At 45.4% G+C, this 17712-nt stretch overlaps 1 protein-coding gene and 1 pseudogene across 1 annotated transcript in view; one reads left to right on the top strand and one right to left on the bottom strand.

Annotated features, from left to right (window-relative positions):
* Positions 1-17712, bottom strand: part of LOC105470781 (negative regulator of reactive oxygen species) — a 58565-nt gene that overhangs the window by 32410 nt on the left and 8443 nt on the right. The gene's annotated exons all lie outside the window — the stretch shown is intronic.
* Positions 11039-14072, top strand: LOC105470778 (non-histone chromosomal protein HMG-14-like; annotated as a pseudogene).

Raw genomic sequence — 17712 nt, 5'->3', positions numbered from 1 at the left:
AATCCCAGTACTTTGGGAGGCTGAGGCAGGCAGATCCCCCACACCTGTAATCCCAGTACTTTGGGAGGCTGAGGCAGGCAGATCGCCTGAGGTCAGGAGCTTAAGACCAGCCTGACCAACATGGTGAAACTAAAAATACAAAATTAGTTGGTTGTGGTGGCACATGCTTGTAATCCCAGCTACTCAGGAGGCTGAGACAGGAGAATCACTTGAACCGGGGAGGCAGAGGTTGCAAATGAGCCGAGATCACGCCAGAAAAAAAGAATAGATTAACATAGACTCAGTATACAAGAAAGGGAAGTGCGGCAGCTCACATCTATAATCCCCGTGAAGTGTGATTTGTTTAACAGTTTTTGAAAATCAGAATAAAAAAGATTAGTGCTTAAACTGATACTCTCCAGTTATTTGGAAAATACATTATGTAAAACATGTGGTTTCCTATTATAGTCTAAATCAGATAGAGTATTGGAGCAACTAGCAACATCTTAAAGCTGGTTAAACAGAATGACACAGTATTTTGACCATACTATTTTGAAATACTGCAGTTTCTCTCTGTAGCTGTAGAGTGATTCATGAATATGTATTTGGCTTCTCAAATTAAAAATATTTCACTGCTATTGAACTATTCCTTTAATATCTGTATAAATGTTTTTAAGCATTATATTTTAAGGATTTTGAAGCTTTAGTTTTCTTATTTAAAATACAATTATCGGCCAGGCATGGTGGCTCACACCTGTAATCCCAGCACTTTAGGAGGCCGAGGTGGGTGGATCACAAGGTCAAGAGGTCAGGACCATTCTGGCCAACACGGTGAAACCCTTTCTCTACTGAAAATACAAAAATTAGCTGGGTGTAGTGCGCGCCTGTACTCCCAGCTACTCGGAAGGCTGAAGCAGGAGAATGGTGTGAACCTGGGAGGCGGAGGTTGCAGTGAGCCGAGATCGCACCACTGCACTCCAGCCTGGCGACAGAGCAAGACTCTGTCTCAAATAAAATAAAATAAAATAAAGTAAAATAATCTGGGCCAGGCACGGTGGCCTATGCCTGTAATTCCAGTACTCTGGGAGGCTGAGGTGGGTGGATCCCTTGAGCTCAAGAGTTTGAGACCAGCCTAGGCAACATGGTAAAACCCCATCTCTACAAAAATACAAAATGCAAAAGAATTAGCCAGGCATGGTGGCACGTGCCTGTCGTCCCAGCTACTTGGGAGGCTGAGGCAAAAGGATCATTTGCACCCAGGAGGTCAAGGCTGCCGTGAGCCAAGATTATGCCACTGCACTCCAGCCTGGGTGACAAAGCGAGACCCTGTCTCAAAAACAAAACCAAATTTCAGAATTGCCACAATTATCCTTAACCCCACGTTGGAGATGATTACTAAGGAGATCGTTAATATATAAAATACATTCTACTATATTAAATTATATATCATATTAGTATAATGTATTAAATATAATTATATTAAGAATAATATAAATATTTAAAAATTATATAATTTAAATATATAAAGTATATATTGTTAAATATCAGAAAACTGCAGGAAGTTGGTATTCCTTGTTACGGAGAAGGGGCACTCCTCCCTTTGAGAGCAGAAATGACTCTTCTTCTGCTTGGGGATAAAAGGACGATGTCCCTAGAGCTGGAATCTATAATAGTCAATATTTGCAGGGGTTGTGTTTGATGGGTGCTCAGCATCTGAACCTCTTTACTGCTAAGGGGAGGCTTTTCTTGCATGGTTTTGGTTGGAAACAGAGGCCTATGCCTCGGAAATTAGGATTTGGTTGCATGATCTGAGCTCAACTGTCTGAAGGTGTGCTAAGAAACATGGGCATGGAGCAAGTATGTGAGGAAGCTGCCTCACTCCAGGGGTGGCAGCTGCAGCCTCTAATGTCCCAGGGAGTCACAGTGATGCAGCTTTCCAAGCAGGCCACCCCCTGGCATGACCACGGCTGTGGGTGCAGCTGCCCACCTCCCCTTGCTGCTGCCATTTGCTCACCTGCATCTCCAGCCTTCACACTGACATTTACCCACTATCCTTCCAATAAATTCCTTTCCCGCTCAAGTGGAATCAGAATCAGTTTCTGTTGTTTGCAGTTAAAAACCCTGACTCATGGGCCGGGCGCAGTGGCTCACTCCTGTAATGCCAGCACTTTGGGAGGCCGAGGTGGGCGGATCACTAGGTCAAGAGATGGAGACCATCCTGGCCAACATGGTAAAACCCTGTCCCTACTAAAAATACAAAAATTAGCTGGGCATGGTGGTGTGCGCCTGTAGTCCCAGCTACCTGAGAGGCTGACACAGGAGAATTGCTTGAACCCGGGAGGTGGAGGTTGCAGAGAGCCAAGATGGCGCCACTGTACTCCAACCTGGTGACAGAGCGAGACTGTCAAAAAACAAAGAAAAACAACAAAACAAACACAAACAAAACCCTGACTCATTCTCCAAGTAGGAAAAAAAAAAAGCAAACTAAACCCCTCCAAGCTGAGAAAGGTGAGGAGGGAAGGAGGAGAGACAGGGGAAAGAGGTACTAGGATTTGGAAAGGTAAAATACGTTTTTTCCTGGAATTAGCGGAAGGCAATGACAGCAAGTCTTGCCAGAGTAACCCACTGCATCACCTGCACCTGTGTGCAAAGCTACCGGGCTCCCAGGGAAACCAGAACTGCAATTCAATTGGCAAAAGTCAAAAATTACAGTCTACTACCCCAGTGGGAACTGAGTCACTTGAGAGACGGAGTAATGGGATTATTTACAGAGGCAGTAGTGTCTGATATTCTGAGATGATGTTTCTTGGTGGGCTATACTTTAGGGTAAGTTAGGTCTGGGAATGTGTAAAAGAATAGGAGTTAAATGTTAGCCAAAACTGCATAATAAGATAGAAAAACTGAAATATTTGCAGCATGCTCAAAATATTAGCAGAAAGGTTAACAGACAGTAAATGTTTATAGGTGAAGTAAACTCAAACCAAACTTAAAAATAAGAAACTGATAGAATTGACTTACAGTTGGTTATGTGAGAAGAATATTTGCAGTTTGGGTCAAATTACTATTTAAGCTGTTCTGAAATTACAATTCTACATAATTATAATAACAAACATGATAATTCAAATTATGGACCAGAAGCTAATAGATTCTAAGTATACAGTGGCCTATAGGTGGAATTTGATAATACTAAATTTGAAATCTTTCTTTCCTTTGTTTTTTTGTTTTGTTTTGTTTTGTTTTTTGTTTTGGAGATGAAGTCTCGCTCTGTCACCCAGGCTGGAGTGCAGTGATGCGAGCTTGCCTCACTGCAGCCTCTGCCTCCCGGGTTCAAGCGATTCTCCTGCCTCAGCCTCCTGAGTAGCTAGGATCACAGGTGCCCCCCACCACGCCGACTTAATTTTTGTATTTTTAGTAGAGATGGGGTTTCACCATGTTGGCCAGGCTGGTCTTGAATTCCTGACCTCATGATCTGCTGTCTCAGCCTCCCAAAGTGCTGGGATTACAGGTGTGAGCCACCGTGCCCGGCCTAAATTTGAAATAATTTCAATGAAATGATACTTCTTTCAATCTAGGGCCCTCTTGATCACATGGACTGGCTGAAAATTATTAATAGAATGTTTGTAAAAGAAACAGATTCACATAGACTTTGTTCTATGAGCAAAAGTGTCCTATTCAGTAGTGGTGTGGCCTGTCTGTGCCTCCATTTCCACATCTGTAAAATGGTGATAATAAGAGTACCTACTTCATGGAATTGTGAAAAATTTAACAGATCAATCCTGTAAGCCCTTAGACACAGCACCTGACGCGTGTTAAGAACTCCGTGTTTGTTGTTTTTATTGTGACTGCAGGGTTTTTATTAAGTGGGGCAAAGTGAGATGTATTCTCAATGACTATGGAAGAGAAGCAGCCTTGGAGAGCCATTTAGTTAAAACGAGATTACTTAAGTAACGCAGAAAATGTGGCATTTCCAAAACTTATTGAAATTTAGGGAGAAAAAGAGCAGAACCATTTAGAGAGGTATCCACAAAGAAGAACTGTTCCACTTGGGAACCCACCACCAATCAAGTGGTCCCAGAGGCGGGGCCACCATTACCCTCCTGCCAGCCACGTCTACAATGAGTGTAAGATGGTCCACAGGCGGGGCCACCATTATCCTCTGCCAGCCACGTCTACAATGAGTGTAAGATGGTCCACAGCGGGGCCATCATTATCCTCTGCCAGCCACGTCTACAATGAGTGTAAGATGGTCCACAGCGGGGCCATCATTATCCTCTGCCAGCCACGTCTACAATGAGTGTAAGATGGTCCACAGGCGGGGCTGCCATTATCCTCTGCCAGCCACGTCTACAATGAGTATAAGATGGTCCACAGCGGGGCCATCATTATCCTCTGCCAGCCACGTCTAGAATGAGTGTAAGATGGTCCACAGGCAGGAAGAAGAAAAGGTGTTTAAGAAAAACCTGTCTGCATGAATCGTCCGCGGAGAACATGAAGACATCCTGGAAGTAACCAAGAAAGCCCTGTGAGGAGTGGAGGGGGTGTGGGGTCGTGGGTCACAGGGATAGAAGGCTAAAGGTGGAAGACAAGAAGAGATACCAGAGAGGTATATCTCTGTCCACTGCAGTGAGAGCTACCCAGCTCTCACAACCAGACTCAGGAAAGAGACCACAGACCCATCCCTATCACAAAGGCAACCCCAAGGTGGGGAGATGCTGATGGGAGATCTTGACATCCTTGGACCTGCTGAAAGTCTGTCCAGCTGGGAAAACTGGCTAGCCATATGTAGAAAGCTGAAACTGGATCCCTTCCTTACACCGTATACAAAAATTAATTCAAGACGGATTAAAGACTTAAATGTCAAACCTAAAACCAGAAAATCCCTAGAAGAAAACCGAGGCAATACCATTCAGGACATAGGCATGGGCAAGGACTTCATGTCTAAAACACCAAAAGCAATGGCAACAAAAGCCAAAATTGAGAAATGAGATCTAATTAAACTAAAGTACTTCTGCACAGCAAAAGAAACTACCATCAGAGTGAACAGGCAACCTACAAAATGGGAGAAAATTTTTGCAATCTATCCATCCGACAAAGCGCTAATATCCAGAATCTACAAAGAACTTAAACAAATTTACAAGAAAAAATCAAACAACCCCATCAAAAAGTAGGTGAAGGATATGAACAGACACTTCTCAAAAGAAGACATTTATGCACCCAATAGACTTGAAAAAATGCTCACCATCACTGGCCATCAGAGAAATGCAAATCAAAACCACAATGAGATACCATCTCACACCAGTTAGAATGGCGATCATTAAAAAGTTAGGAAACAACAGATGCTGGAAAGGATGTGGAGAAATAGGAACACTTTTACACTGTTGGTGGGACTGTAAACTAGTTCAACCATTGTGGAAAACAGTGTGGCGATTCCTCAAGGATCTAGAACTAGAAATACCATTTGACCCAGCCATCCCATTACTGGGTATACACCCAAAGGATTATAAATCATGCTGCTATAAAGACACATGCACACGTATGTTTATTGCAGCACTATTCACAACAGCAAAGACTTGGAACCAACCCAAATGTCCATCAATGAGAGACTGCATTAAGAAAATGTAGCACATATACACCATGGAATACTATGCAGCCATAAAAAAAAGGATGAGTTCATGACCTTTGTCGGGACATGGATGAAGCTGGAAACCATCATTCTGAGCAAACTATCGCAAGGACAGAAAACCAAACACTGCATCTTCTCACTCATAGGTGGGAATTGAACAATGAGAACACTTGGACACAGGGTGGGGAACATCACACACCGGGGCCTGTTGTAGGGTGGGGGGCTGGGGGAGGGATAGCCTTAGGAGATATACCTAATGTAAATGACGAGTTAATGGGTGCAGCAGCCAACATGGCACATGTAACAAACCTGCACGTTGTGCACATGTGCCCTAGAACTTAAAGTGTAATAGTAATAATAATAAAGAAAGTCTGTCCAGCTGAAATCAGAGTCTTCAATTTCAGGTGCGTAGAGCAAGAAACAGAGCTTGGGCTTTGGCGTCAGACCCTGGCTCGAATGCCCACACCCCGGCCAGATGGGTGAACTTGAGCAAGATACTTCGCATCTCCGTGCCTCTGCTTCCTCATAGTAAAGGTGCCTCTGGCACAGAAAGAACTCAGTAGGCGTCAGCTATTATTATTGCCTGCTGACAATCTCATCTTCCAGCGAGTAGAGGAAGTAGTAAGGGGAACTGCCACTCTGAACTAAATTTGGCCAAAAGGAGGAATTGGTTGGCAGAGTGGAAGTGACAGGAAGCTTGGGAGAAAGCAACTGTGTCTTCTTCCAGTATATAATAGCGAGAGAAATGGTGGGGCCCAGTTAGACATGGTCCCTGGATTTTACCAATTAAAAGAACATACCATGGCTTGAGACGTTGGAAAGATGCTCAAGAATTGAGTACTTCCTAAGAACATTCACTGTGCCAGTGAAATCTCAATTCAGCAAAAAAGAAGGAAGGGGCTTAAAGAAACCCAAGGTTGCAGATGTTCTTCGATGTGACTGTAGGAGAAGGTGAGCCTGAGCTGAACAGAGGGTGCTTTTGCCCGCAGAGGAACGTAAGATGGAACAAATGGCAGTGTGCTTCCGAGAAAGTGAAAGCCTCACGTGAACTGAGGCCCGTACAAGGGCTTCATAAAGTCATATTCAAAGCAAAAAAGGGGATACGCTGTTTGTGGTCAGTGTTGTCATGCTGGTGGGTGACAAGAGAAAACAGAAACTCCCCAGCGTATGTTGCTTCTGTTTTCTCTGTCGAAGGAGCATTCTTAGAACTGACACGCCCGGAGGAAAACTCAACCCAAAGTGGCAGAAAAAATTGTGACAGACACCCGTTGTGAGACGCCCCAGTATCTAGATATGAATTCCAGGAATCTGACCAGAACAAATGATTTTCCAGAGAGTGGGGAGTTTTGCAAATAAATTTCCCTCCAGGCATTGACTAAGGGCCAAACCTCTGGAGACAAGAATTTAGTACAATTTTCAAAAGCGTAAAGACACTCAGTTCCACACGCCACAAGCCATTTTGTTCACTGAGCCCAAGAATGAAAGCCATTTATTAATGAGATGGCGGTGGTCACTAGGGGCCTGTGTAGGGAATTAAAGAACCTTTTGGCCGGGTGCAGTGGCTCACGCCTGTAATCCCAGCACTTTGGGAGGCCGAGACGGGCGGATCACGAGGTCAGGAGATCAAGACCATCCTGGTGAACACGGTGAAACCCCGTCTCTACTAAACAATACAAGCGGGCGCCTGTAGTCCCAGTTACTTGGGAGGCTGAGGCAGGAGAATGGCGTGAACCCGGGAGGCGGAGCTTGCAGTGAGCTGAGATCGCTCCACTGCACTCCAGCCTGGGTGACAGAGCGAGACTCCGCCTAAAAAAAAAAAAAGAACCTTTTGTTCTCAAGAACATGTCTTTGTCAGGCTGGAGTGCAGTGGTGCGATCTCAGCTCACTGCAACCTCTGCCTCTTGGGTTCAAGCAATTCTCCTGCCTCAGCCTCCTGAGTAGCTGGGATTACAGGCACGTGCCACCACACCCCACTAATAATTTTTTTTTTTTTTTTTGAGATGGATTTTTGCTGTTGTTGCCCAGGCTAGAGTGCAATGGTGCCATCTCCGCTCACTGCAACCTCTGCCTCCCAGGTTCAAGTGATCCTCCTGCCTCAGCCTCCCGAGTAGCTGGGATTACAGGTGTGCGCCACCACGCCCAGCTAATTTTGTATTTTTAGTAGAGACGGGGTTTCTCCATGTTGGCCAGGCTGGTCTCAAACTCCCAACCTCAGGTGATCTGCCCACCTTGGCCTCCCAAAGTGTTGGGATGACAGGCGTGAGCCACTGCACCTGGCTTAATTTAAATTTTTTTTTTTTTTTTTTTTTTTTTTTTTTTGAGACAGAGTCTCGCTCTGCCGCCCAGGCTGGAGTGCAGTGGCGTGATCTTGGCTCACTGCAAGCTCCGCCTCCCGGGTTCACGCCATTCTCCTGCCTCAGCCTCCCGAGTAGCTGGGACTACAGGCGCCCGCCACCTCGCCCAGCTAGTTTTTTTTTTTTGTATTTTTTAGTAGAGACGGGGTTTCACTGTGTCAGCCAGGATGGTCTCGATCTCCTGACCTCGTGATCCGCCCGTCTCGGCCTCCCAAAGTGCTGGGATTACAGGCTTGAGCCACCGCGCCCAGCCAATTTAAATTTTTAAATTTAGTTTTGTCCCAGTGCTTGGTCCGAAAGTGCATCCAGTCATGCAGGATGGGATCAGGGAGTGGAACTGCAGAGAGAGTCCATGTTGGCAGCAGTCAGGGAAGGGAGGTGCTGCTTGTTCTGGGCCTGGAAGATGATCCTGGCAGCTGAGCTTCCTCCTTCCCAAACAGGCCCTGGGCGGGGAGAGCTTCTTACTCATTTCTGCCTCAACTCTAGTCTCTGTGCTTCTGCATCCACACCAAAGTGGAGAGAGATCCCTGTCTCTCCAGAGGCTGAGAAGTGCCCTGTTAACCAGGACCCTTACAAGAATTGTGAAGCAAGGCAGTGCCCTGGGAAATCCAGACAGCTGGTTTGGTCTACAAGGGAATCTTTGTTGTTTTTGAGATGGAGTCTCACTCTTTCACCCATGCTGGAGTGCAGCAGTGTGATCTCGGCTCACTGCAACCTCCGCCTGCCAGGTTCAAGTGATTCTCCTGCCTCAGCCTCCTGAGTTGCTGGGACTACAGGTGTGCACCACCACACCTGGCTAATTTTTGTATTTTTAGTAGAGACAGGGTTTCACCATGTTGGCCAGGCTGGTCTCAAACCCTGACCTCAGGTGATCTGCCCACCTCGGCCTCCCAACGTGCTGGGATGACAAGCGTGAGGCACCGCGCCCGGCCTACAAGGGAATCTTAAACTTCATCTTGCCACACAGCCCTCTGGTGCTCTGGCAGCTCCTGTGGACTCCTCAGAATCATGTTTTTAAATGTAGAAAATGAAATACATACTCAAGGAGAAGAAATAGACTACGCTGAAATACAATTCTATCCACAGACCCCCTAGAATCCATGGACTCCAGGTTAAAACATCCTGAGAGGGCAGCAGATAGTAGTTCAGAATTCAAATGAGAGAGGTAAATGTATTATATAAGGTGTATGTTTTCAGAAGTGCCAACTAAGGCGGAAAATGAGAAGCTAACGTAAGTTTTATTTATGTTCAAAATTTCCTTTATTATTAAACATGAGAATTTCCAGATCAGCTCTAGTCCATTTACCTCTCTCATATCTTGATATTAACCTCAAAATTCAAGTTTCCCTGGGTGACTTAAAATTCCTTCCTTTGTGTATTTAAGCCATTTGGAATTGATTTTTACTTTCAAATTATACTGCCTCTTAGAGTAATGAATTTCGTGAGTGTACAAACTTCTGCATGAGGTAATACTCCATTTTATTTATTTAAAGCATATCTCCAGGTTTAAGGTGTGCTCCCTATACTAATATTCTAGTCTATAATCAAACTGTAAGTTATTAATGTGAAGATTGTAAGCTCAGGCATCACATTTGATCGGTCCCGAAATGGCTGCACACTCCCATCTCTTGATCTCTTCACTTCCCTCCTTTCGACTTTGCCTGCCTTGCTGTTTTCTTGAGGCTAAACACTCACAATCAAAGGTAATTTTCCAAATATGGACATAGAATGTGCATTGTGCGGCTGGGTGTCGTGGCTCATGCCTGTGGTCCCAGCACTTTGGGAAGCCGAGGCGGGTGGATCACCTGAGGTCAGGAGTTCGAGATCAGCCTGGCCAACATGGCAAAACCCCATCTCTACTAAAAACACAAAAATTAGCCAGGCGTGGTGGTGTGCGCCTGTAATCCCAGCTACTCAGGAGGCTGAGGCAGGAGAATCGCTTGAACCCGGGAGGCAGAGGTTGCAGTGAGCGGCTGAGATCGCGCCACTGCACTCCAGCGGGGGACAGAGCAAAACTCCGTCTCAAAAAAAAAAAAAAAAAAAGAATGTGCATGATGACATATGACGTCATATTATAGCACAGAGTTGGCACCTGCAAGCTAGGCAGTTCGAGGAGGGTTTAATAAAGGGACCAGTACACGGTGTGGTCATGGGAATGCGGGAACCCAGGACTTGCCCCAAAGGGCTGTTACTATCCCTAGGTCTGGGGGAGGCAATGGTGATCAGAACCCAAAAGGCGAGAGTCCACACGCGCCGTGGAGGGGCTCCTTGGGAAGCCCTGTGACCTCTGAACCCAAAAGGCAGAGTCCACACACGCCGGGGAGAGGCTCCTTGAGAAGCCCTGTGACCTGTGATCTAGGGAAGCAGCTCCCTGAGGAAGCCCCTGTAGGAGGAAACCAGGGGAACACACACAACCACTCTCTCCTCCCTGACGGGGATCCCTGTTAGGGACTCCAGCTAGAAGCCAAAGGACGCAGGTCTGCTGAGAGGAGAGCAGGGTGGGAGGGGGTGGACTGTGGATCTGGAAGCTCGGACGGAATACATTAGGCCCATTGTGAGTCTACGCAACAGTGGGATGAATGTTACCTGTTGGTTTTGTTTGTTTTGTGTTGTGTTGAGACAGATCCTTGCTGTGCTGCCCAGGCTGGAGTGCAGTGGCATGATCTTGGCTCACTGCAACCTCTGCCTCCTGGAATCAAGTGATTCTCCTCCCTCAGCCTCCCGAGTAGCTGGGATTATAGGTGCCTGCCACCATGCCGGCTAATTTTTTTTTCTTTCTATTTTTAAGTAGAGATGGGGTTTCACCATGTTGGCCAGGCTGGTCTCGAACTCCTGACCTCAAGTCATCCGCCCACCTCGACCTCCCAAAGTGCTGGGATTACAGGCGTGAACCACTGCATCTGGCCACCTTTTGTTTGTTTGTTTTTACACCTTTTCACCGTCCATCACATGTTACCTGTTTTAGTTCTACTATATTTTTCTAACATGTTACGGTACAGTAGCATCTTTGCACTGTATGTTCTTAAAGAGCCCTTCATGACTCATTCTTTGCCTTGCCACTTGTCATACTAGAAATAGAATTTAAATTATTATTTCCCGAAAGTGTGACCATCCATTTACTTACAGCAAAACCTAGTCACTTTTCTTACTGTTAACATAGCTTCACACAATTTCCCACAGAACTTTTCCCATCAGTTTGACTTTTCATTACCTAAAAGAACTTAATATTAGTCTCACTATTGATAGCCTATTATTTTTATACTTTCCTCCAGATAATGTATGCAAGCAACTTAAAGTACAATCTGGACTAATGAGGACTATTTTAATCATTAGTGTTTAAATGATTATACTTATTAACTAATGATAAGTTAAACTCAAATTGGCGTAGCAGAGGAACTGATCGGCTCATGTTACTAAAAAGTCTGATTTAAGGCAAGACTGGATCCGCGTGCTCAAACAATGCTTTCAGGAATCTGTGTCTCCAGCTCTCAGCCCTGCTCCCCCCTGACTCTACCCGGCTGGGATCAAGGTACGTTCTGGCAGTTTCAGGCCCACGTCCTGCCAGTTTAGCAATACCAGGGGAAAGAGGGCCTCTTTCAAAACAGTGCAGCAAAAGTCCCGGGACGGAATCCCCTTGGCGTGACCTGGGGTCAAACGCCTCTTCTGCAATTAGTCGCTGTGGCTGGCCGATCAGATGTGCGGATTTTTCTGGACTGACTCATATGCCGATTCCTGAAGCTCCACCCAAACGACATGGGCTCAGGTTTATGGAGGAGCAGGCCCTCAAGAAAAGCAGGTGCTTTCATCAGAAGAGGGGTAGAGGTTGCGCAAAGAAAAATTATGTTCATCTTCTTTCCAAGGTTAGTACCGATTCCTTAGAAGAGCTACTGTTTATATGGCCAGGTGCAGTGGCTCATGCCTGTAATCCCAGCACCTTGGGAGGCTGAGGGGGATGGATCACAAGGTCAGGAGATTGAGACCATCCTGGCTAACATGGTGAAACCCTGTCTACTAAAAATACAAAAAAAAAAAAAAAAAAAAAAAAGTAGCCGGGGATGGTGGCAGCGCCGGTTGTCCCAGCTACTCGGGAGGCTGAGGCAGACTAGCGTGAACCCGGGAGGCGGAGCTTGCAGTGAGCCAAGATCGTGCCACTGCACTCCAGCCTGGGCAACACAACGAGACTCTGTCTCAAAAAAAAAAGAAGAATTACTGTTTATACTTCATCCACAGGAGACCTCTGGTCTCCATCCCTCATTCCTGGTTTCTAAGCAACTCCCCATTTACCAGAAACCAGCACTCACAGTCCTAGAATATATGTAGTTGCTTTTAGAAAGTAAAAAGGGTTTTGAAAATGTAACTAGATTACCTATAACAAACACACACGTTTCCCCATAGCAGAGTTTCAATAGGATGAAATTCCCTCCTAATAGCCTGGTTGTCTTTTCCTGTAATTGCTTCTGATTCCTGAGGAGCTCATTAAAACGACCAGCTGCCTCGTCAAGCTGCATCGCAGTGCAGAGGGCGCTGGATGGAGAGAGAAGCTCACACTTTAGATCCAGCTGTTGCTCACAAAGGGCCTTGTTTGTCCATGAGTAAAATGAGGTTGGACAAGAATTCCAAAGCCGATTCCAGCAGTAAGAACTTAGAGTTCTATTCTGAAATATGTACCATCGAAGAGATAGGAGGGCAGGAACACCACTCATGTAGGACAGAGAGGTTAAGGTCCTCAGCCTGTAGCTATGGGAGAAAGAGTTGCAACCCCAAATTTCATAGGCTTAAAGGAGTTTATGTGCATTAAAGGATGCAATCAACAGAGGGCTAAGACAAACCACTAGGCAGGAGAGAACATTGTGAATCACACATCTGATAAGGAGTTAATATCCAGAATATATATCAAGAACTTTTATAACTCAACAACAACAACAAAAACAAACAACCTCACGTAAAAATGGGCAAAGGGATTGTTCTCCGGGCCGGGCGGGCGCGCGGGTCCTGGGACTGCGGCCCACCTCCATTCCCCGTCTCCTTCTCCCCGCAGGTCAGCTCCGCCGAAGGGGCCGCCAAGGAAGAGCCTGAGAGGAGATGGGTGCTGTTGTCAGCTAAACCTCCCGCAAAAGTGGAAGCGAAGCTGAAAAAGGCAGCAGCGAAGGATAAATCTTCAGACAAAAAAGTGCAAACAAAAGGGAAAAGGGGAGCAAAGGGAAACAGGCCGAAGTGGCTAACCAAGAAACTGAAGAAGATTTACCTGCAGTAAACGGGGAAACGAAAACCGAGGAGAGTCCAGCCTCTGACGAAGCAGGAGATAAAGAAGCCACGTCTGATTAATACCATATACCACGTCTCACCAGTGGTCCCTGTGTCCCTTCTTGTACAATCCAGAGGAATATTTTTATCAACTATTTTGTAAATGCAAGTGTTCTAGTAGCTCTAGAAACATTTTTACGAAGGAGGGAATCCCACCTCATCCCATTTTTTAGGTGTAAATGCTTTTTTTTAAGAGGTGAAATCATTTGCTGGTTATTTTTTGGTACAACCAGAAACTAGTGTGGGATGTTGAATTATGGGAGACTTTGACTGTCTCTGGTGTCAGCTTAACATTCCATAGATGGGGGGTTAGTTTTTATATCCTAGAATACAAAGCATATTAAATGGCAATATGGAGTCAGTCCTGCATTTAATGTCTTGAACATTTTATTTTACTTCTATTCTCATGTGTTTTAGTAGAATTGTTTCCTAAAGCAAACCACCCCTCGATCATGGCGCTCGCTCCCTGTCGGAATTGTGTGCACTCTGTAACATCTTTGGTTGTTAGTCCCGTTTTCCTAATAACTTCGTTCCTGTGCTGTGAAAGATTACAGATTTGAATATGTAGTGTACATGCTATTCAGTTGTGAACTGGTGGGCCACATGTAACAGCTGACCAACATGTGAAGATACTGGTACTTGATAGCCTCTTAAGGAAAATTTGCTTCAAATTTTAAGCTGGAAAGTCACTGGAATAACTTTAAAAAATAATTACAATACATGGCTTTTTAGAATTTCGTTACCTATGTTAAGAATTGTGTACAAATTGAAATGTCTGTACTGATCCTCAACCAATAAAATCTCAGTTATGAAAAAAATGGGCAAAGGGCTTAAGGAGACAATTCTTTAAAACAGATACACAAATAACTAACAAACCTATGAAAAGATGCTCAACAGCACTAGTCATTAGGAAAATGCAAATCAAAATCTTAATGAGATATTGCCTTATACCCATTAGGATGGCTGCTATAAAACACACACACAAGGCCAGGTGCGGTGGCTCATGACTGTCATCCCAGCACTTTGGGAGGCCGAGGCGGGCGGATCACGAGGTTGCAACCTCCACCTCCCAGGTTCAAGCGATTCTCCTGCTTCAGTCTCCTGAGTAGCTGGGATTACAGGTGCGCGTCACCACGCCCAGATAATTTTTGTGTTTTTAGTAGAGACGGGGTTTTACGATGTTGGCCAGGCTGGTCTCGAACTCCTGACCTCAAGTGATCTGCCCGCCTCGGCCTCCCAGATTGCTGTGATTACAGGTGCAAGCCACTGTGCCCAGCCTACTACAATTTTTAAAAGAACTTTAAAGCTGGAAGGAAACTTAGAGATCTTTTAGTCCAAACCCTTTGTTTTACAAAGAGGAAAACCGAGGCCCTAAGTGTTACATTTTTACACAAGAACAGAACACAGTAGCAGAGATGGAAACTCTGTCTCTCTCAGCGCTGCCGTAATATCTTAATTTTACGTATCAGCTTAGCTGGGCCACAGCACCCAGCTATGTGGTGGGGTTTTTTAATAGAAAAAAAATGAACCCATTGACTTTTCAGAGCAGTATGTGGTTAAACATTATTCTGGATGTCTTTGTGAGGATATTTTTGGAAAAGATTAATATTTAAATCGGTGGATTTCAAGCAAAGCAGATTTACCCTCCACAATGCGAGTGGGCCCCGTCCAGTCCGCTGAAGGCCTGAAACAAAAAGACGGTGCTCCCTGGAGGAAGAGGCAGTTCTCCAGCCTGCCAGCTCACGCTGCAGATTTTGGACTAGCCAACCTCCATAATCTATGTGAACCAATTCCTTAGAAACATCTCTTTCTCTATCTACATGTCCTTGAGAATGCTAACATACCTGCCTTTCCTTTTTCTGACTAATTGTGACTTTCAAATAAACATCACTTGGCCGGGTGTGGTGGCTCACGCCTGTAATTCCAGCACTTTGGAAGGCCAAGGCGGGTGGATCACCTGAGGTAGGGAGTTCGAGACCAGCCTGATCAACATGGAAAATCCCCATCTCTACTAAAAATCAAAAAAAGAAAAAAAAAAATTAGCCAGGCATGGTAGGGCATGCCTGTAATCCCAGCTACTTGGGAGGCTGAGGCAGGAGAATCGCTTGAACCCAGGAGGTGGAGGTTGCAGTGAGCCGAGATTGTGCCATTGCACTCCAGCCTGGGCAACAGAGCAAGACTCCACTCAAAAAAAAAAAAAAAAAAAAAAGAAAGAAAAGAAAAAAGAAAAAACTGAATTTCCATTGTTCCCAAGCTGGACAAATTCATGAATATGAAATGCTACCATGTGTATATTTGTTACCTCCATTACTGGGACTCTGTAGACTGAATATTTCTTGAAAAAAATTATTCTTGGTTGGGCACTGTAGCTCACGCCTGTAATCCCAGCACTTTGGGAGGCCAAGGCAGGCGGATCATGAGGTCATGTTTTTTTGTTTTTTTTTTTTTGAGATGGAGTCTGGTAAAATTTATCCTTTTTTATTTTTTTTAAATCTTATTTTTTTGAGACAGAGTCTTGCTCTGTCACCCAGTTTGGAGTGCAGTGGCACAATCTTGGCTTATTGCAACCTCCGCCTCCTGGGCTCAAGCAATTCTCCAGCCTCAGCCTCCCCAGTAGCTGGGATTATAGGTGCTGGCTATCACACCCAGCTAATTTTTGTATTTTTAGTGGAGATGGGGTTTCACCATGTTGGCCAGGCTGGTCTCGAACTCCTGACCTCAGGGGATCTGCCCACCTCAGCCTCCCAAAGTGCTGGGATTACAGATGCGAACCACCGCGCCTGGTTGAAAAAATTATTCTTGAATTTCACTGTCTCAAGTAGAAGGTTCATGGCATCTGACATCTGAGTGGTACAACTGTCTCGTGATGTGTAATGTGAACTATATCCATGATATAATAATGGCGTAATGAACTATGTTGATGATATATGATATGTATTTTATTTGGTTTGGTTTTTCTTTTTGTTTTTTGCTTCTTTTTTTTGAGACGGGGTTTGGTTCTGAGGCTCAGGCTAGAGTGCAGTGGCACGATCTCGGCTTGCTGAAACCACTGCCTCCTGGACTCAAAGGATCCTCCCGCCTCAGCCTCTCGAGTAGCTGGGACCACAGGCATGCCCAGGAGGTGCACGCTCAGGAGGCTGAGGCAGGAGAGTTGCTTGAGCCCAGGAGGCGGAGGTTGCAATGAGCTGAGATCGTGCCACTGCACTCCAAACTGGGCGACAGACCTCGCCCAGCTAATTTTTGTATTTTTTTGAGGAGATGAGGTTGCCCAGGCTGGTCTCACACTCCTGGGCTCAAGCGATCTGCCCCACTCAGCCTCCCTAAGTGCTGGGATTGCAGGAGTGAGCCACTGTGCCCAGCCTGATTACTTTATTTTATTTATTTTATTTTATTTTATTTATTTTGAGATGGAGTCTCGCTCTGTTGCCCAGGCTAGAGAGCAGTGGTGTGATCTCAGCTCACCGCAACCTCTGCCTCCCGGGTTCAAGCCATTCTACTGCCTCAGTGTCTCAAGTAGCTGGGATTACAGGCGTGTACCAGCAGGCTCAGCTAATTTTTGTATTTTTAGCAGAGACAGGGTTTTACCACATTGCCCAGGCTGGTCTTGAATTCTTGACCTCAGGTGATCCACCTGCCTCAGTCTCCCAAAGGGCTGGGATTACAGGCGTAAGCCACTGCACCTGGCCCTGATATGAACTTTTTAAAAGAGAGCACTTTAACAAGGAAACTTTCTTCTATTTATCAGCGTCATCCATAAAAGAGTCCTAAGTTCCATCACAACAAAATGAAGTAAGTGCATGGTCCTGGACTGGATCCTGGTTTGAACAAAACAGCAGTAAAGGATATTTTGGAATCAACTGGGGAAATTTTGTGGATTAAGTATTAAATAATGCTAGGAGGTTATAGTTAATTTTGTTGGGTGTTATATTTTGATTTTGGCTATGCAGAAAAATATTCTTTTTTTTTTTTTTTTTGAGACAAAGTCTCACTCTGTCACCCACGCTGGAGTGCAATGGTGCGATCTTGGCTCACTGCAACCTCAGCCTCCAGGGTTCAAGCGATTTTCTTGTCTCAGCCTCTGGAATAGCTGGGATTACAGGCGCCTGCCACCATGCCCGGCTAATTTTTATATTTTTAGTAGAGATGGGGTTTCACCATGTTGGCCAGGCTGGTCTTGAACTCCTGACCTCAGGTGATCCGCCCGCCTCGGCCTCCCAAAATGCTGGGATTACAGGCATAAGTCACCGTGCCCGGCCAATATTCTTTTTTTTTTTTTTTTTTTTTTTTTTTTTTGAGACGGAGTCTCGCTCTGCCTCCCGGGCTGGAGTGCAGTGGCCGGATCTCAGCTCACTGCAAGCTCCGCCTCCCGGGTTCACGCCATTCTCCTGCCTCAGCCTCCCGAGTAGCTGGGACTACAGGCGCCGCCACCTCGCCCGGCTAGTTTTTTGTATT

Source organism: Macaca nemestrina, chromosome 2, assembly GCF_043159975.1.
Source record: "Macaca nemestrina isolate mMacNem1 chromosome 2, mMacNem.hap1, whole genome shotgun sequence".
In the NCBI taxonomy this organism is placed as follows: domain Eukaryota; kingdom Metazoa; phylum Chordata; class Mammalia; order Primates; family Cercopithecidae; genus Macaca; species Macaca nemestrina.
The sequence above is the reverse complement of the archived record's forward strand: the minus strand, read 5'-3'. Positions and strand labels throughout refer to the sequence as shown.